The sequence below is a fragment of the Ranitomeya variabilis genome, chromosome 5 (assembly GCF_051348905.1).
Source record: "Ranitomeya variabilis isolate aRanVar5 chromosome 5, aRanVar5.hap1, whole genome shotgun sequence".
In the NCBI taxonomy this organism is placed as follows: domain Eukaryota; kingdom Metazoa; phylum Chordata; class Amphibia; order Anura; family Dendrobatidae; genus Ranitomeya; species Ranitomeya variabilis.
In genome coordinates this window covers 23,602,406-23,623,286 of record NC_135236.1, presented here as the reverse complement: position 1 = coordinate 23,623,286, position 20,881 = coordinate 23,602,406, and the positions used below count along the sequence as shown (strand labels likewise).

At 43.7% G+C, this 20,881-nt stretch overlaps 1 protein-coding gene across 3 annotated transcripts in view; it reads right to left on the bottom strand.

Moving 5' to 3' along the window:
- Window positions 1-20,881, bottom strand: part of LOC143774207 (sulfotransferase 2B1-like) — a 233,121-nt gene that overhangs the window by 116,472 nt on the left and 95,768 nt on the right. The window contains exon 1 of one of the 3 annotated variants that reach the window (XM_077261587.1): window positions 18,760-19,035. The exons of the other annotated variants lie outside the window; for them this stretch is intronic. The gene's annotated coding sequence lies outside the window, so the exon portion shown is untranslated. Of the gene's footprint in view, window positions 1-18,759; window positions 19,036-20,881 lie in introns of those variants that run through there. 3 annotated transcript variants of the gene reach the window in all.

Sequence of the window (20,881 nt, the reverse complement as noted above, 5' to 3'; positions counted from 1 at the left end):
GACAAATTGTATAACAACTATTGGGGTCCATTTTCTCCTGTTACTCTTGGCAAAATAAAACAAATTGGATGCTGGTTAAATGTCTACGCATGAACGTTGTATTTAAATTTTGGAGATTCTTCCCTCTGCTAAAGGTCTTTTTGAGCATTTCTTACAGATAACTTTTGACTGATCATTCGGATCTTGGTTAAAAAATTGCCACACTGCACTCATCCTACTATGGATAACATTTTCAGGCATTGCACGCTGTGCTACTTTCACCGGATGGCCACGCTGTCCTAAAACTGTTTTTGTTTTTGACAAATGTGTTTGGCCTGATACGGGCCTGCCAGATGACAGCTGTTGTGATGTAGATGTCTGCTGTGGATCATCCTCCTCCACTTCTGAGCTACAGGCAGCGGCACCCTCTTCCCCCAATGGCTGCCAATCTGGGTCAACAAACGGATCACCCATCACCTCCTCTTCAATGTCATGTGCACCTTCCTCTGTGTCACCGTGTAAAGTGCTATAGCGTTCCGGACGGGGCACCATAGTCTCATCAGGGTCAGATTCTGGCTCAGTAAACTGCGAGGGCAATGTTGTGATCTGAGTCAATGGAACAGCATAATAATCTAGCCGTGGCTGTGCATCTGTGCACTCCATGTCCGATTCATCTTGTAATGGGCTGTTAACAATTTCCCTTTCTATCCCAGGCACGGTATGTGTAAAAAGCTCCATGGAGTAACCTGTAGTGTCGCCTGATGCATCCTTCAATTTTGGTTTGGTTGAAGGACACAAGGAAGTGACTTGTTCCTGACCGGGAGCATCCACTGACGACTCGCTGCTTTATATTTCGAACTTTCGGAAGAGGAGGTGAAAGAGCTAGAGGCTGAGACAGCAAGGAAAGCCAAAACTTTTTCCTGCTGCTCCGGCTTTAAAAGCGGTTTTCCTACTCCCAGATAAGGGAGCCTTCGAGGCCTTGTGTAGCCAGACAATGACGCTGGCTCAACACCTCGAGACTTAGGTGCTATTTTGCTTTTCCCACTACCACCAGATGCACCACCACTATCATTAGCAGCTGGCAACGACCGCCCATGGCCTCTTCCACCAGACTTCCTCATTTTTGGGAAAATGTAACCAAAATAACAACCATTATATGGTACTGTAAAACAAGGTAGAAGGTGTATATAAACTTGTTGAGATTTTAAATCTCCATTTTTTGGGGGGGAGACTGCACCAAAACTCAGGCCCGGTGTATTACACAACACAATGTAAGGCTACTTTCACACTAGCGTTTTTTGCAATCCATCGCAATGCGTCGTTTGGCCGAAAAAATGCATCCTGCAAAAGTGCTTGCAGGATGCGTTTTTTCCCCATAGACTAACATTAAGCGACGTATTGCGATGGATTGACACACGTCGCAACCGTCGTGTGACGGTTGCGCCGTGTTGTGGCGGACTGTCGGCACAAAAAAACGCTACATGTAATGTAATGCCCCCACCTCCCCGCACTTCCCCGCACCTCACAATGGGGCGGCAGATGCGCTGGAAAAATGCATCCACTGCCCCCGTTGTGCGGCGCAGAACGCAAGGGGCCTGAATAGGGAATATGAAATATCAGCATTTATTTAACGCGCTCTCTCCTTTGTTGTCATTTTGGTTATTTGTCATATTTATTAGGTGCTCTCTTTACATGCTTAGTGCTTGTTGTGTTTGCATACTAATATATTGTTCTGTTCTCTACTAGAGCCGCTTATATTAATATGACTGGAAGTCACCAGCACGAATTTCCTCCTGCACGTCTACAGCATTGGGCACAGCTACTCCTCTCAACATCTGGATAGTAGTTTGCACCTAGTTTCACCTTAGCAGACTATGGGCACTTCTTTTGCTATACATGGTTCACATTTCTCCATAGAAGTCTATCCTCCGCCCACCCTCTTGGCCACTGCTGCTCCCTGCAACACCCCTCTCACTTTGTCCCCACCATACAGCTCATGTCACCTGTTCCCCTAGCTACTTTCATATTCCCATCTATTTGCGGTTGCCAGCCTCCAGCCAGGTTTTATATTAGTTCGCTCCCCATCTACAACATTGCTTTTTAGCATGCTACTCGGTCATGTCCACCACTACCACATTTTCCTACAACACAGAGGAAACAGCCAACATCCTCGCACAGTCTAAAATCTCCAGTGAATTTCTATTAATTCCCCCGAGTGAGACCCGGGGCAGGGATCTTGAGCGCGAACTAAGATTCGCCACCAACATCAAACTACATTGTGCCACCCTCTCGGAATACCTGAGGGTACAACGCATTCCACGAGGCTTACAGGTTCCTCTGCGTCCCACATTGTTCCATGAATCACCTGAGTTTTGTGCCAAATTCGAACAGATATTGAACAAGTGCTCTCTTGACCTCATAACCCTAACTGTTGAATTTCTCCAGAAAGCAATCACTTCTAGCTCTGATAAAATTAAGGTCATTGAGGCCCAGCTGTCAACAACAGGCACTCCGGAGGAACTTGCTACTCTAAAATCTGAGATTGAAGATCGCATCCACCGCCACAAACGAGATATCGAAATAAGAAAACGGAACAAGTTTGCTCGGGACGCCGAGGACTATAGACTGAACCGTGTATACAGATGGCAGGACAGTTCAAGGCGCATTACTACACGTCATCCTCCACATACTTCTTCCGACTTCTCCACCTCCGGCTCCGACCAGGAGCAAGGACTAACCTCTGCTACCGCAGTTCCTTTTTTAGGTCAACGCAGCCGCCCCAACTACAGACGAAAATGCGACGGGGACAGAAACACAAGAAGGGACCAGGACTCGGGGCGCATCACCCGTTCCAAGGTATGGACAATTTGGTAGATAATATTTCATCAAGAAAATTGAGCCCTTCAGAACATTGTTTACTACAGAAAGGGCTGTCATTCTGCCCCTCTTACCGTTGTCGGACGTTTGATCTTGAGATGGATTTACAACATTTTTTCAGGTTGATTAGACTAAAGGCACATTTTTCCTCCATCCCTTCTTCTGGACCTAGTCCCCCAGTTACCACTAACCCCAAATGCCTTTCAGCTATTAGTTTGGGTCTACCCAGTAAGAGTTCATTTCGTCCACCCCATACCTCGCATGCGGTTGAAACCTTTGTGACATTTGTACATAATTCCTTTCAAACATTGCGACATGACATTGAAAGAGGGGCCCTGTTTTATCCATCCAATCTTACATTGGAGGAACGGCCCTGCAAAATGATAACTCCATAATTATAAAACCGGCGGATAAAGGGGGTGCTTTGGTGGTGATGGACAAATCTCTCTATCTGGCAGAAATCACGCGACAATTAAGTGACCGGTCAGTCTACTGTCCCCTAAATAAGGACCCTTCTTATAACATTAGACACAAAATCGAGGTGATCCTTCATAGATATTCCTCCCTTGGTGTCCTAGACCAAAAAACCTGCGATTTCCTTACCAACCATAACCCCATCACTCTGGTGTTTTACACCCTCCCCAAAATTCACAAAAATCTACAAAATCCCTCGGGGAGACCAATCGTGGCATCGACCGACTCCATCCTGTCACCATTAGCAATATACTTAGAAAAAATTCTTACCCCTCTGATCAAACAGACACCATCTTTTTTACTCGATACCAACGCTTTTCTGGACACCATACGCCAAATCGGCTCCATCCCTACTGATGCCCTACTTGTCACTCTGGACATAAAAGATCTCTATACCTCCATCCCCCCATCCCCCATCTAGAGGGTATAGCTTCCACACAGAGATTCCTGTCTACTACAAACATGGATCCGGACCAGATCCAGATGTGCGTTGACCTCCTCACACTGGTACTTACCTCTAACTACTTCCGTTTCCAAGATGATTTTTTCCTACAGATACGCGGGACCGCAATGGGCTCTAATGTGGCGCCCCCCTATGCTAACGCCTATATGGCAGACTTCGAAGCAACTATCATATATGACAATGACCTATTTCGTAACCATGTAATTGTGTGGAAACGCTATATAGATGACTTCTTTTGCATCTGGGGGGGCACATTAGAGTCCCTCTTGCTTGTTCTGGACTTCCTTAATCTCTCCTGGCCAGGCATTTCTTTCACCATGGGACATGACCAACAACGGGTCAACTTCCTAGACACCTTGGTTATTAAAGATTCCAATGGCACCCTTACCACGGATCTCTATATCAAACAGACTGACCGTAATAGTCTTCTTCACTTCCAGAGTTTACATCCTCCTGCCACAAAAAAATCTATCCCCAAGTCACAATTTCATCGAGTACAGCGCATTGTATCTGACCCTGCCACTCGGGACCTACACCTAGTGGAAATGACGGAGAAATTTCTTACAAGGAGTTATCCTTCCACCCTGTTGAATGAGGCTAAGGTGCCCTCTAATAGAGCCCAACGCAATAATTCCAAGTGTATACCGTTTGTACATACATTCCATCCTTTCGCGTACATCATCAACAAGGCTATCCGTAAAAATTGGTCTCTTTTGTCTACTGCTCATCCGGACGTCCCGGAGTTCGGACAACCCTTCCTCCCATGCTTCAAGCGACCACGCAATATTAAAGACAACCTTTTAAAGGCCGACATTGGCCCTATACTTCCCCGTGAGAAGCAGAGTTTTCTACACAGACGCAAAGTAGGGACCTTCCTGTGCTTACACTGTGCCCAGTGTAACAATGTCCTCAAAGGGGAGAAATTTATACATCCCCTATCGGGCAAAGAGTTCAAAGTACAAGGTTTCTTTACTTGCGACTCGTCTTTTGTCGTCTATCTTATCAAGTGCCCTTGTGGCCTGCTGTACGTGGGGGAGACGTCTCAACCCATTAGAGACAGAATTTCCAAACATAAAAGTACCATCAGATGTTAGAATCTTCATCTCCCTATCCCGCATCATTTTATCACCAAGGGACATAATATCTCCCAGCTGAGATACCAAATTATTGAACACGTGCCACCCCCACGCAGGGGTGGTAACAGGATTCTTACTTTGGGAAAACGTGAGGCCTTCTGGATTCACACTCTTGACACCATGAGTCCAAGGGGCCTGAATAGGGAATATGAAATATCAGCATTTATTTAACGTGCTCTCTCCTTTGTTGTCATTTTGGTTATTTGTCATATTTATTAGGTGCTCTCTTTACATGCTTAATGCTTGTTGTGTTTGCATACTAATATATTGTTCTGTTCTCTACTAGAGCCGCTTATATTAATATGATTGGAAGTCACCAGCACGAATTTCCTCCTGCACGTCTACAGCATTGGGCACAGCTACTCCTCTCAACATCTGGATAGTAGTTTGCACCTAGTTTCACCTTAGCAGACTATGGGCACTTCTTTTGCTATACATGGTTCACATTTCTCCATAGAAGTCTATCCTCCGCCCACCCTCTTGCCCACATCTGCTCCCTGCAACACCCCTCTCACTTTGTCCCCACCATGCATCTCATGTCACCTGTTCCCCTAGCTAGTTTCATATTCCCATCTATTTGCGGTTGCCAGCCTTCAGCCAGGTTTTAGATTAGTTCGCTCCCCATCTACAACATTGCTTTTTTTTTTTCCCCTCTAAGTAGCGATATGTCACTCCCGGCCAGGGCTCCTCACTCATTGGTTTGCTGGCTAAGGTGTCCCGCCCCTTCCCTTCTACATCCCCAGACTAGCGGTGGACTCCGCGTCTGGCGGCATGCACGCCTACACCTCGCTCTCCTAAAGGTAATTTAACCCCTCCTCACACGGTTAATGCTTTTACCTCCATTTCACTCACTTACTACTATTATTTTAAATTCCTACAGCACTTCTCTCTGCATACCTCAGCTGTGGTGTAAGTAGCATGTCCATGTATATTTCTCCCTCTGTTGTCCTTTGTTTAACCCTCTGGTTACCCCGTTACTTTCCACAGCCCCCAGCATAGAATTTGTGTGGCCCACTGACTTCCGGCCCCATTCATCACATGTATTCCGTATACGGTATGTTCTCTAGTTACCTTATACCACGCGGACACGTATCTAACATTTGTCCTGCACTTCCTCTCTTCCTTACACCTATATTTGATTGTGCTCGGATTTTGGCTTATATTCTCTGCCAGATTCACTTCCGCTGAGTATCATGTATGATTACATTGTATTTGACCGATTGTTTCTCCTTTTTGTACATACTTTGGTTATTTTGTCTTTTTGTATTTATTTGCACTTTTTACATTTTGTAGTAACTAAAGAAGGTTCATGTTGAACCGAAACGTTTTGAGTATACTGCAAAATAAATTCTTCTGTTCCAAGCATCCTAAGTTGAGTGCTAAGTTTTATGTTGATTAAGTATATGGCGTGGGAGCCTAACTATAACACCACTTCATAGCTGTGCTCACGGTGTTGTTTCACACTGTAGTACAATTTCAATCTCCCTACTATGATCTCAGGACAAGTATGGCAGCAATAAAAAGGACTGCTGCATACAAAAGTGGGGACAAATAAACAAGAGAACTGTGCAGAAAGGAGCAACAGGATTTTTGCTTTTGAAAAAGCAGTTGGTTTGCACAGCGGCGTACAAACAGCAATGCAGCTATCAGGGAGCCTTATAAGGCAGCCTAATAAGCTACAGAGCTGATGCACAAAGATATAGCCTCCACTGTCCCTGCAAAAAAAAGGTGGTGTTGGACAGTGGAAATCGCTACAGCACAAACGGTTTGGGGGTTAATCTTACCTCCCTAACTATGTCCCTTCTTCTGACGAAGCTGCAGCAACCTCTCCTTATGCTATGATCAGCAGAAGTAAGATGGCGGTCGGTGTGCACGCCCCTTTATACCCCCTGTGACGCCGCAGAAAGCAAGCCAATCACTGTCATGCCCTTCTCTAAGATGGTGGGGACCGAAACCTATGTCATCACGCTGCCCACACTCTGCGTCCTCCTTCATTGGCTGAGAAATGGCTCTAAACGCATCATAGAAATGTGACTTTATTGCCGACCGCATGGCCGATTCCACACTAGGATCGGGTCGGGTTTCATGAAATTGAATTTGTCCGATCCGTTTTGCTCAACCCCAATGGACAGGCATCTAATACACACCTCTTCATTACTCCACTTGCAACCACCACAGGACAAGTAGGAAGGGCGAGGCTAAGCACCAGAATTTGTGCATCTTATGGATGTGCCATTTCTGGGGTGACTGAGGCCTGATATTGGTAGTTTGAGGGGGCAATATCTCTGACCTCTTCCCAGGCTACTAATATTAAGCCACAGCTGTCTGTTTAGCCTTTGCTGGTTTGAATTCATAAGAGGACCCTACGTCATATTTTTTCTTGAGTCCTCCCATAAATTTACCAGGAAATGCTGGGCAAACATTTGTGAGCTGTTAATAATAGCCTGGGAACTTTATGGTATATTGTCCCTTGTCCCAGGTTATTAACATATCCCTGCAGCCATGGGATTTCCCTCTGCTGGTTATGAAAAATGTATGGGAGCCCACACCGTTTTTCTATTTAACTATATATTTAACACAGGAAGTACACAAAGGGGTCTGAACATAACTTTCATCATTGTCTCCTGTCAACCAACGTTCACCATCCAACCTGAAGGAACTGGAGAGGATCTCCAAATTCAGGTGTGAAAAACTTGTTGCATCATTCCCAAGAAGACTCATGGCTGCACTAGCTCAAAAGGTGCTTCTCCTCAATACTGAGCAAAGGGGCTAAAGACTTATGACCATGTGAGATTTCAGTTTTTCTTTTTTAATAAATGTGCAAAACATTTCTACATTTCTGTTTTTGTCAGTCAAGATGGGGTGCAGAGTGCACATTAATGAGAACAAAATGAACGTTTTTGAATTTACCAAATGTCTGCAATGAAACAAAGAGTGAAAAATGTAAAGGGGTCTGAATACTTTCCGTACCCACTGTAAATGCAGTAATAGCTACTTTTACTTAGCAGTAGGTTAATGGCATGACCAAGATTTAAAAACTGTACATTGACCAGAAGCAGATGGAAGAAGCAATCACTCCGATTGCTGCAAATTTTCTTGTCTTTTCTTGATACACTGCAAACTACAGTAGCACCATGCAAATCCATCTCTTATATTATTCCAGAACAAGGTAAACTATTTATATGGTCTAAGTCAGGGTAGGTAATTTTTTCATTAATTAAATTTTTCAGAGTGGCCATATTAGAGATCATGACTGATATGGAGGGCCAAACTAACAAGTTATCTGCTCAATAGTAGTATGTATACATTAATTATAATTATTTTATATTACTATTAATTGAATATTAAACAGAATTAGGTATGCTGACACCTCCCTATATGCGGTATGAGGTTGGATACAGTCCCCTATATAGTGCATGAACCCACACAAAGTCCCTATATACAGTATGAGACCCCAAACAGCCCCCTGCATACAGTGTCTTGCAAAAATATTCACCCCCTTGGCTTTTTACCAGTTTTGTTAAATTGCAACCTGTGCTTAAATAATTTTGTAATCTGATCTGTGTGGTGCATCAGCACTAAATGATCAAAATTGATGAATTGAAGTGAAAAAAATATAGGCATAAATTAAATATTTGGGAAGAAATTGCTAAAAATTGGCATGTGCATATCTATTCACCCGTTTTGCTATGAAGCATCTATACATTTTCTGATACAATTAATTACCTTTATAAGTCACACGCTCGGTGAAAGGAGATCCACCTGTGTGCAATCTACAATAAGTGTCACATGGTTTGTCAGCATACACTCACTTTTGCAACACCATAAGGCCTCATCATGGTGCTCGTGGTGAAGTTCATCAAGCCGCTCACAATGAAATGTGGGAACGCAGCTTCAATGACCAGCGGTAACCTCTATGGAGTCACTGCTCGTCACTGAATCTGCGATCGCAGCACCTCATTGTTTCCTGGTTTTAAGCCTGGATGGTCACATCAAGGCACTGTCCAGGTTGAAAACCTGGTATCACTGAGATGGATTATGGCATGGGACAGTATGTTCAACAGTTGAGAGATATTGAGAGATATTGTTGTTTTTATTATTTTTTTCTTTTTAGATGGGACATGGGCATTAGAGGATTACCTTCACATCAGGGAAAGGTGAGGGATATGGTTGTTTATTATTTTTGATTTTTTTTTACAGGAGACAAGGGCTTCAATAAATTGAGCATAAGGTGAGCGTAGCTGTGCTTTTTTATTTTTAACCCCTTAACGACCGCCGATACGCCTTTTAACGGCGGCCGCTAAGGGTACTTAATCCACAGCGCCGTTAATTAACGGCGCTGTGGAAAAAGTGAATAGCGCCCCCCAGAGTCGGATTTTCTCTGGGGTCTCGGTTGCCGAGGGTAGCCGAGACCCCAGAGAACATGATTCGGGGGGTTTTTACCGACCCCCGAGTTGCGATCGCCGGTAATTAACCGTTTACCGGCGGTCGCAACAACAACAAAAAAAATGCGATTTGCCGTTTAATTTCTCTGTCCTCCGATGTGATCGCACATCGGAGGACAGAGAAATGTGGTCCCCGATGGCCACCAATAGCCCCCCAATACTCACCTATCTCCCCCGGTGCTCCTCGTGGCTCCCGATGGGCGCCGCCATCTTTTTTCCGGGAAAAAATGGCGGGCGCATGCGCAGTGCGCCCGCCGCCCGGCACCCGGATGTTCTTTGGGGTCTCGGCTGCCGGGGGTAGCCGAGACCCCAAAGAACATGATCGGGGTCGGTTTGCACCGACCCCTGCTTTGCGATCGCCGGTAATTAACAGTTTACCGGCGACCGCAAAAAAAAAAAAAAAAAGCGATCAGTTATTTCTCTGTCCTCTGATGTGATCGCACATCAGAGGACAGAGAAATAGGGGGATTCGGGGACCCTATCATACTCACCCGGGGTCCCTGGGTCCTCTTCTGTCTTCTCCTGCCAGCCGGCTTTTTCATCATGGCGGGCGCATGCGCAGTGCGCCCGCCATCTGCTGCCATCTGCCGGCCGGCAGGAGAAGACAAGTTGGGGCTAAAATTAGGGTTAGGGTTAGGGTTAGAGTTAGGGTTAGAGTTAGAGTTAGGGTTAGGGTTAGGGTTAGAGTTAGGGTTAGAGTTAGGGTTAGGGTTAGAGTTAGGGTTAGAGTTAGGGTTAGGGTTGGGGCTAAATTTAGGGTTAGGGTTAGGGCTAGGGCTAGGGTTAGGCTACTTTCACACTAGCGTTTTTTGGCTTCCGTCGCAATGCGTCGTTGGAGAAAAAACGCATCCTGCAAAAGTGCTTGCAGGATGCGTTTTTTCTCCATTGGCTTGCATTAGCGACGCATTGCGACGGATTGCCACATGTCACATCCGTCATGCGACGGATGCGTCGTGCTTCGGCGGACCGTCGACACAAAAAAAACTACATGTAACTTTTTTGTGCGACGTGTCCGCCATTTCCGACCGCGCATGCGTGGCCGGAACTCTGCCCCCGCCTCCCCGCACCTCACAATGGGGCAGTGGATGCGTTGAAAAAACAGCATCCGCTGCACCCGTTGTGCGGCGCTTACAACGCTAGCGTCGGTACGTCGGCCCGACACACTGCGATGGGCCGAGTACGACGCTAGTGTGAAAGTAGCCTTAGGCTTCTTTCACACTTGCGTCGGTACGGGGCGGTCGCAATGCGTCGGCCCGATGTACCGACGCACGTTGTGAAAATTGTGCACAACGTGGGCAGCGGATGCAGTTTTTCAACGCATCCGCTGCCCAGTCTATGTCCTGGGGAGGAGGGGGCAGAGTTACGGCCACGCATCCGCGGAAATGGCGGACGCGACGTACAAAAAAAAGGTTACATTGAACTTTTTTTGTGACGACGGGGGCTAAAGTTATGGTTAGGGTTGGGGCTAAAGTTAGGGTTGGGGCTAAAGTTAGGGTTAGAGTTGGGATTAGGGTTAGGGTTTGGATTAGGGTTGGGATTAGTGTTACGTTTGGGATTAGGGTTGGGATTAGGGTTAGGGTTGGGATTAGGGTTAGGGGTGTGTTGGATTTAGGGTTTTGATTAGGGCTATGGTTAGGGTTGAGATTAGGGCTGTTTTGGGGTTAGGGTTGTGATTATCGTTAGGGTTGTGATTAGGATTATGGATCGGGTTGAGATTAGGGTTAGGGCTGTGTTGGGGTTAGGGTTGGAGTTAGAATTGGGGGGTTTCCACTGTTTAGGTACATCAGGGGGTCTCCAAACACGACAGCCAATTTTGCGCTAAAAAAGTCAAATGGTACTCCCTCCCTTCTGAGCTCTGCCGTGCGCCCAAACAGTGGTTTACCCCCACATATGGGGCATCAGCGTACTCGGGATAAATTGGACAACAACTTTTGGGGTCCAATTTCTCCTGTTACCCTTGTGAAAATAAAAACTTGGGGGCTAAAAATCTTTTTTGTTGGAAAAAAATATATTTTTTTATTTTCACTACTCTGCATTATAAATTTCTGTGAAGCACTTGAGCTTTCAAAGTTCTCACCACATATCTAGACAAGTTCCTTAGGGGGTCTAGTTTCCAAAATTTGGTCACTTGTGGGGGTTTCTACTGTTTAGGTACATTAGGGGTCTGCAAACGCAACATAACGCCCGCAGACAATTCTATCAAAGTCTGCATTCCAAAATGGCGCTCCTTCCCTTCCGAGCTCTGCCGTGCGCCCAAACAGTGGTTTACCCCCACATATGGGGTACCAGCATACTCAGGACAAATTGGAAAACAACTTTTGGGGTCCAATTTCTCTTGTTACCCTTGTGAAAGTAAAAATTTGGGGGCTAAAAAAATCTTTTTTGTGGGAAAAAAAATATTTTTTATTTTCACTACTCTGCATTATAAACTTCTGTGAAGCACTTGGGCATTCAAAGTTCTCACCACATATCTAGATAAGTTCCTTGGGGGGTCTATTTTCCAAAATGGGGTCACTTGTTGGGGGTTTCTACTGTTTAGGTACATTAGGGGTCTGCAAACGCAACATAACGCCCGCAGACAATTCTATCAAAGTCTGCATTCCAAAATGGCGCTCCTTCCCTTCCGAGCTCTGCCGTGCGCCCAAACAGTGGTTTACCCCCACATATGGGGTACCAGCATACTCAGGACAAATGGACAACAACTTTTGGGGTACAATTTCTCTTGTTACCCTTGTGAAAGTAAAAATTTGGGGGCTAAAAAAATCTTTTTTGTGGGAAAAAAAATATTTTTTATTTTCACTACTCTGCATTATAAACTTCTGTGAAGCACTTGGGCATTCAAAGTTCTCACCACATATCTAGATAAGTTCCTTGGGGGGTCTATTTTCCAAAATGGGGTCACTTGTTGGGGGTTTCTACTGTTTAGGTACATTAGGGGTCTGCAAAGGCAACATAACGCCCGCAGACAATTCTATCAAAGTCTGCATTCCAAAATGGCACTCCTTCCCTTCCGAGCTCTGCCGTGCGCCCAAACAGTGGTTTACCCCCACATATGGGGTACCAGCATACTCAGGACAAATTGGACAACAACTTTTGGGGTCCAATTTCTCTTGTTACCCTTGTGAAAATAAAAACTTGGGGGCTAAAAAAATCTTTATTGTTAAAAAATATATATTTTTTATTTTCACGACTCTGCATTATAAACTTCTGTGATGCACTTGGGCATTCAAAGTTCTCACTACACATCTAGATAAGTTCCATGGGGGGTCTAGTTTCCAAAATGGGGTCACTTTTGGGGGGTTTCTGCTGTTTAGGCACATCAGGGGCTCTCCAAACGCGACAGGGCGTCCGATCTCAATTCCAGTCAATTTTGCATTAAAAAGTCAAATGGCGCTCCTTTGCTTCCGAGCTCAGCCATGCGCCCAAACAGTGGTTTACCCCCACATATGGGGTGTCGGCGTACTCAAGACAAATTGTACAACAGCTTCTGGGGTCCATTTTCTCCTGTTACCCTTGGTAAAATAAAAATTTGGAGGCAAAAAGATCATTTTTGCAGAAAAAATGCGATTTTTTTATTTTCACGGCTCTACGTTATAAACTTCTGTGAAGCACCTGGGGGTTTAAAGTGCTCACCACACATCTAGATAAGTTCCTTAAGGGGTCTAGTTTCCAAAATGGTGTCATATGTGGGGGTCTCTACTGTTTAGGCACATCAGCGGCTCTCCAAACGTGACATGGCGTCCGATCTCAATTCCAGCCAATTCTACATTGAAAAAGTAAAACGACACTCCTTCTCTTCCAAGCTCTGCGGTGCGCCCAAACAGTGGTTTACCCCCATATATGGGGTATCTACGTACTCAGGAGAAATTGCACAACAACTTTTGTGGTCTAATTTCTCCTGTTACCCTTGTGAAAATAAAAATTTGGGGGCAAAAAGATCATTTTTGTAGAAAAAATGAGATTTTTTATTTTCACGGCTCTACGTTATAAACTTCTGTGAAGCACTTGGGGGTTCAAAGTGCTCACCACACATCTAGATAAGTTCCTTAAGGGGTCTAGTTTCCAAAATGGTATCACTTGTGGGGGGTTTCCACTGTTTAGGCACATCAGGGACTCTCCAAACGCGACATGGCATCCGATCTCAATTCCAGCCAATTCTGCATTGAAAAAGTCAAACGGTGCTCCTTCACTTCCAAGCTCTGCGGTGCGCCCAAACAGTGGTTTACCTCCACATATGGGGTATCGACGTACTCAGGAGAAATTGCACAATAACTTTTTTGTTCTAATTTCTCCTGTTACCGTTGTGAAAATAAGAATTTGTGGGCGAAAAAATCATTTTTGTGAAAACAAATGCGATTTTTTATTTTCACGGCTCTACGTTATAAACTTCTGTGAAGCACTTGGGGGTTCAAAGTGCTCAACACACATCTAGATAAGTTCCTTGGGGGGTCTAGTTTCCAAAATGGTGTCACTTGTGGGGGGTTTCCACTGTTTAGGCACATTAGGGGCTCTCCAAACGCGACATGGCGTCCGATCTCAATTCCAGCCAATTCTGCATTGAAACAGTCAAACGGTGCTCCTTCACTTCCAAGCTCTGCGGTGCGCCTAAACAGTGGTTTACCTCCACATATGGGGTATCGGTGTACTCAGGAAAAATTGCACAACAAAATTTGTGGTTAAAATTTCTGTTTTTACACTTGTGAAAATTAAAAAAAATGGTTCTAAAGTAAAATGTTTGCAAAAAAAAGTAAAATGTTCATTTTTTTCTTCCACATTGTTTTAGTTCCTGTGAAGTACGTAAAGGGTTAATAAACTTCTTGAATGTGGTTTTGAGCAGCTTGAGGGGTGCAGTTTTTAGAATGGTGTCACACTTGGTTATTTTCTATCATATAGACCCCTCAAAATCACTTCAAAGGTGATGTGGTCCCTAAAAAAAACATTGTGTTGTAAAAATGAGAAATTGCTGGTCAACTTTTAACCCTTATAACTCCCTAACAAAAAAAAAAATTGTTTCCAAAATTGTGCTGATGTAAAGTAGACATGTGAGAAATGTTATTTATTAACTATTTTTTGTGACATATCTCTCTGATTTAAGGGCATAAAAATACAAAGTTTGAAAATTGCAAAATTTTAAAAATTTTCGCCATATTTCCATTTTTTTCATAAATAATCGCAAGTAATATCGAAGAAATGTTACCACTAACTTGAAGTACAACATGTCACGAAAAAACATTCTCAGAATCAGTGGGATCTGATAAAGCGTTCCAGAGTTATAACCTCATAAAGTGACACTGGTCAGAATTGTAAAAATTGGCTCGGTCATTAAGTACCAAATTGGCTCTGTCACTAAGGGGTTAAACAAATGTGTAAAACAGGGTATTTTGTTTTTCAAATAAAGAACTTTATTATTTTTGTGTATTTATTTACAAACTTAGTATGGGGTTAGTAATCGGCGTGTCTTATAGTTGCCTCTCCAATATTAACTCCTGGGCCCTGGGTGACATCAACCCCAAACCCATTTACACCACTTGCCACCTCCACAGGGCAAATGGGAAGAGCAAGGATAAGCACTAGATTTAGCGAATCTTATGGGCTATTTCTGAGGCAGCTGAGGGCTGATGTTGGTAGCATGAGGAGGGACAATATCTCTAACCTCTTCCGAGGCTACTAAAATCAAGCCACAGCTGTCTGTTTAGCCTTTGCTGGTTTTAGTTTATAGGGGGACTCTACAAAAAATATTTTCTGGGGTCCCTGCATAAATTTACCAGGAAATTCTGAGCAAACATCTGTGAGCTGTTATTAATAGCCTGGAAACCTTATGGGGTATTGTCACTTGCCCCAGATTATTAAGGTCAGCCCTCAGCCGTGGGCTTTGTCTTTGCTGGTTATGAAAATTTTGTGAGACTATCAATGGCTCCTGGTAACGCTGATCTCAAGGAGACCAGGCTGCAATGCTGAGAGCTGTCTTCAGCAGCCGCAGTCACCTGAGATCAGCGCAAACTGCACCGCCTCTCCCCAGATGCTGGCGCCTGAATATAACTCCCATGTGCTGGTTTTACAGATGGATACACTGTGTGATAAACCTGACAAGTGCGCATCTACATTGAATGCAATATGTGTGCGTGTGTCGGAATTTGCTATCCTTAAAAAACGGACCCCATACAGACATAAAAAAACAAACTGATGAATAAGTCCACAAAGGGAAAGTGGCATAAAAAAGTTTTCAATAATTGAAAAAATGTAAAGTATTAATGTTTTATTTTTTTTAAAAAATTATAATTTGTTTTAAATTAACTAAGATATGAAAAATAATATAAAAAGGTTTGGTATTTCCACTTTAAAACACTAGAGGAAGCAGCAGCTGAAATTTGCCATGTACAACTAGCTCACATTATGACAGCAGTAAATGGATGAATCTGCTCACACGTGTCTGATATCACTGCTCTCCTCCCCTTCTGTGTGTTTCTAAAAAGATAAGTGTGACCCTGCTGTGTCCACTATATTACTACTCCCTTAGAAGTGGAACCATTTAACCAAGGATGTGTATCATCCAGGTAATGAAAAGAAGTGGGTAGATTATTTTTTTAAATATATAATTTTTATTTCACAACAGTGTAAAAAAAATGCATAAAAACTAAAAAATACACATAGGTGCTGGAAATGATGAACGTTGTGCCAGATATTCAAAGGCAGCTCAAAGTTATAAATAAATTATAATATAGTCAGAGCAGGTGGGACGCTTAAACATTTCTTGCTGCTACGATTTGTATGCATTTTATCACTACCCGTCCCTTATCCCGGATATACCATGTTGCTGGGAGGCATGAAAATTCTGAAGGCCTAATTTATTCTATAATATGGTGCTGATTATTAAAGTGCACATAGTGCCATTTTAATACATTGACAAATTGACCGCCACCGCAGTTTTGAAAAAGTTTCTAATGCCTGCCAGAGATGAGCTGCCACTGCACACGACGGAGAACCTCTGTCCCGACCCACTTTTCATGCCACTTCTTAAGGAGGCATATCAGGGCAGGGGGCATTCAGGTTTAAATACCCACATCAGCCAATCACAAGAGAGTGGGTCAGGAAGTCTCTGTCAGGGCCTAAGAATTGATCGGTGCGTGCACTCACCATCTCAGCTCATATGATAAAATAGTAGTAATAATAATAACTGCACACTGCTATAAAAGAATTTTTGATAAATAAAATTAATCAATATGTGACTGGAGTTGGGAAAAAGGAAATATATGAAAAAACTATGTTTGTTATTTTTAAATAAAAATGGAAAACTGAGTTTTGTTTTATTTCTAATAAAAGACTTTATTCTGGCTGTATTTTTATTTTCAATACAACTATAGGATTAGTAATTGATAGGTGTCTTATAGATGCCTATCCATTGCTAAGCCATGGGCTTGATGTCACCTCACCGGACAATACAAAGGTGACATCAACCCCACAAATATGAGCTTCAATTGCCACCACTACAGGGCATGTGGGAAGAGCCAGGCAAAGTGCCAGAATTCACGCATCACATAGATGTGCCTTTTCTGGACAGATGCGGGCTGCTATTTTTATGCTGAGGTCAATATCCATGGCCCTTTACCAGTCTGAGAATACCAGCCCCCAACTGTCAGCTTTAGCAAGGCTGGTTGTCAAAAACACAGGGGAAACCACACTGTTTTTTAAATGTATTTATTTATAGCGCAGGCGGCGGGTGAGGAATACTCCCATCAGCTGCTCTTGATGTCACAGTAATTAGCGGCAGCTGGTGTTGGCTAATAAGAGTAATAGTCTCATCAGCCCCCGCCTGCTGTCAATTTTCTCACTTGAATATAGCTCTCATCATTCTCCCCTGCTTGTGCTGATCTCCGGCAGAGCAGGGTGGAATGATGGGAGCGTCTTCAGCACCCAGTGCTGGGGTACAGCTCTTCCTGTACTGATTCTTCCCTGGCGCCCATCCGTGTGGCCCTGATGAGGCACACTGTTGCCACATGTGTGCCACAAGTTCTATACACACGGACACTGACATCTCCGGTACCAATTTTTCTGTACTGGAATTATCAGTACATGTGAAACCAGCCTAATGTGATTCCTGTTACATTTCACTGGTAAATTTAACTCTAAAAAATGCTCCCAAAATATATTTATGGATTCAAAAATGTTTAGAATTGAGAGTCCTCAGTGGTTGATACCTTTTATGGATTCAATGATTCATGCATACAATTTAGCATGCTTTGTGCAAAGTAGTTACAGTGGGTTTACATTTTATAAGATGGTAAAGGAAGATAGAAGACAGGCATGGAGACAGGAATATGACAAGGATACTGAATTTTAAGCCAAACAGGCGCTTACAGAAAATGTGTCAGTTGCAACATCTGCATTACAGTCATTGATACATATACATTCCCGAGGACTGGACATGTACCAGAATATCGTGAGAATGCAGATATCGTGAGACTTGTTCTGACTGTCAGATGACCAACCCAAATAGACCTACTTCCTATCCAACTATATATGTAGACTGAATACCTTATGCTACATCCTGTCCAGCATCCACTACAGCTCAATTAATTAATGCAGTCTATAAAAAAAATAATGAAGGAAAAGATGAACATGACATGGAGGTACATGATCAAGCAGAAGAGGGAAGACAGGAATTAACAGCTCAGACTGATAATCCGCAGAATCCACCACTATATGGTGGGAGTACATCATCATCATCTTCTAAACCTCCAAGCTTACACTCGCACACAGCCTACTCCACAAAAGGACCCTTGGAAATACCAGGAGACAGATACTCTAGTGATCAGCTTGCCAGACCCAGTGCAACATCGCATGCCATTTTATAAAAGGATGCATCAAATACAGAAGGCACACTCTGCCTCATGGACAGATTTAGAAAGGCTCACTCAAATTACAGCAGGATATTCCCTTTGGCAAAGGATGAGACTAGCCATTGAGCCTGACAACCTCCATGTAGAATGGCTTGAGTCACGTGTATCTGGAGAACATTTCCTCCATAAGCTTTACTTCTGGGCTAAGAACCACCTGCCAGCCCAGACCCCTACTCTCCAGGATGTCATTCAGGGGAAAGGAGAACCTGTGGATAGTTTCTTCCATCGATGTAATCAAAAGTTTCAGGATCTCAGATTTGAAATAAAAGTTAGTCAATTAGAAGAAACTTTGACCACCGAGCTCCAGACCCTAATAGGGTATTGGCATACTGAATCTGCAACCCATGAAAGTACGTATACCCTTACAGTCCACAAAAATACCCAAGAGAAGCAACACCTCTCACCCATATAGAGATTGAGGGTATACCCCTCAATTTCCTGGTGAGGTCCCGAAGCAGCCAGAAGCGTAATCAGGAACATTGACTTACCCCACCCAGACTTTCTCACGGATGAAGTAGTGTCTTTTGTAGGGGTGGATGGTAACACATGGTACACTCCAAGGATCAGACCCCTACACAAAGGCCTATAACCTACAGAGTATGCTGTCTCAATTAGTTGTCTCATCCACCTAACCTGTCAGTTTACTAGGATCAGATTTACTACCAAAACTCCAAGCCAGCATTCTGTTTCATAAGGACATAACTGTCACTTTCACAGGAGCAGTCTGCAGAAGTGTACGGTCTCTTCTCTTTACAGGACACACCTGTAGATCTTGTGGACATTGAACTGATGGCATTGATCCCAGACTCACTGCGGCCACAAGGCCCGGAAGAAATTGGCAGGCTCAAAGTCCAGCCTATGAAGATGGAACTGAATTCAGGAGCCCTGCTGCCATGGAAACTGCAATACCCACACTCCGTTTCGCAATCTGCCTCCATTATACAACAACTGGAAATATAGCTGGAGCCCTGGAAGATGACACATCCCACTGCAACTCTGACTGAAGACAGGGAAGCAGCTGTTTAGCACATACCTCTGGCAGCCAAGCCAACACAGCTACAATCCTTCACTGGACTAGTTTCCTGCCGTCCCTGGAGCCTTGATGCCTCTAAACATGCAGCCCCTGTATGATTGCCTCAAGGACACTCCTTTCTGTTCAACCAAGGATGCCATCAATGGGTTTGACATGCTAATCTGCACTCACATCCTCTCCTGCTCTAGGACTGCCAGGCTATAACAAACTGTTCTGCCTGTTTTGTCATGGAGAAGCAAGGCCATGCAACTGGAGTCCTGACACAGCTTCACAGGAGACAATGCCCTCCTGGATACTACTCTTAAACCAGTGGCCTGTGGAGTCCCAACCTGCATGAGAGCCGCTTTGCAACCCACCTGTACTGGACAAGGCTTCTGACATCATTATGGGTTGCCAGTTGAAGATCCTGGCCCATAGCACCTGTCTACCACCTACGTCTGCAATGCCCTATTCTGTAATAGTAATAGTAATAATAACATAGAACATATAAGATCAAAGTGACTTGTGATAATTATTAAGTTGAAAAGACCTATGATGTAATGTCCGCCCGATTTCTCTTATAAAGAGAGCAGTCCGACCAATAAAGATCAGAAATCTTTCGAGAGACAATTGCTTGCATTTGTGTCCTGATTTCTCCGGCCGTAAAAAACTTCACCTCCAATTTGGCAGCAGAGAATTAAGACGGGTCGCACCCTAGTGTGACAATTAACAATCAGTACATGTGAAACCAGCCTAATGTGATTCCTGTTACATTTCGCTGGTAAATTAAACTCTAAAAAATGCTCCCAAAAAATATTTATGGATTCAATGATTCATGCATACAATTTAGCGTGCTTTGTGCAAAGTAGTTACAGTGGGTTTAAATGTAAAAAAATGCTTTGCCTGGTACAGTTCACAAAATATTTTTTTGCTAAAAAAATTGACTATTGTCATATGTACTGTAGAGCCTGCTTTGTGGGAAATTGTTGGTTGTTGGTTTGTTGGAAATAAAAAACAAAATTGGCTTGTGTGGAAACACAATGGGGTTGGCGGGCATCCCGGTCTGCTAGCCTGAGCCGCATGGACCAGGAATTGTCCCGCACAAAGCCTGTTCTTCCTTTAACGTGGGCATAACACTGCTCAGACAACACAGGGTGAGGATAAAACAGTGTGGCAATGCCTTATTGAACTGAAAAACAGGCAGATAACAAATGGAACAATCCCAGCATTGTTCCCATATGTTGCACATTACAGAGTCTCACCCTTCCGCTGACCTACCAGGATAATGGCAGATGTTATGTCAGATATTCCAGGGTTGCTATCCCACCTGTGGAATACAGTCTTAGGCAAAATGAAGACCGCGCTCACGGGATATATTTAAAATGGTTTATTTTAGCCTACGTGTTTCAAGAGCGTTCCTGCTCTCTTCCTCAGGGCATGTAATACATAACACAATATGGAGTATATTTATAGAAAAGAAAGGAAGGGGAGGGGCGACAATGCCCCTATATTATAGTACTTGAACTAGTTAAAAACATATATATATGGTAATACAAAGGCAATACACATTAATATCAATAACCTAAAACGAAAATTTA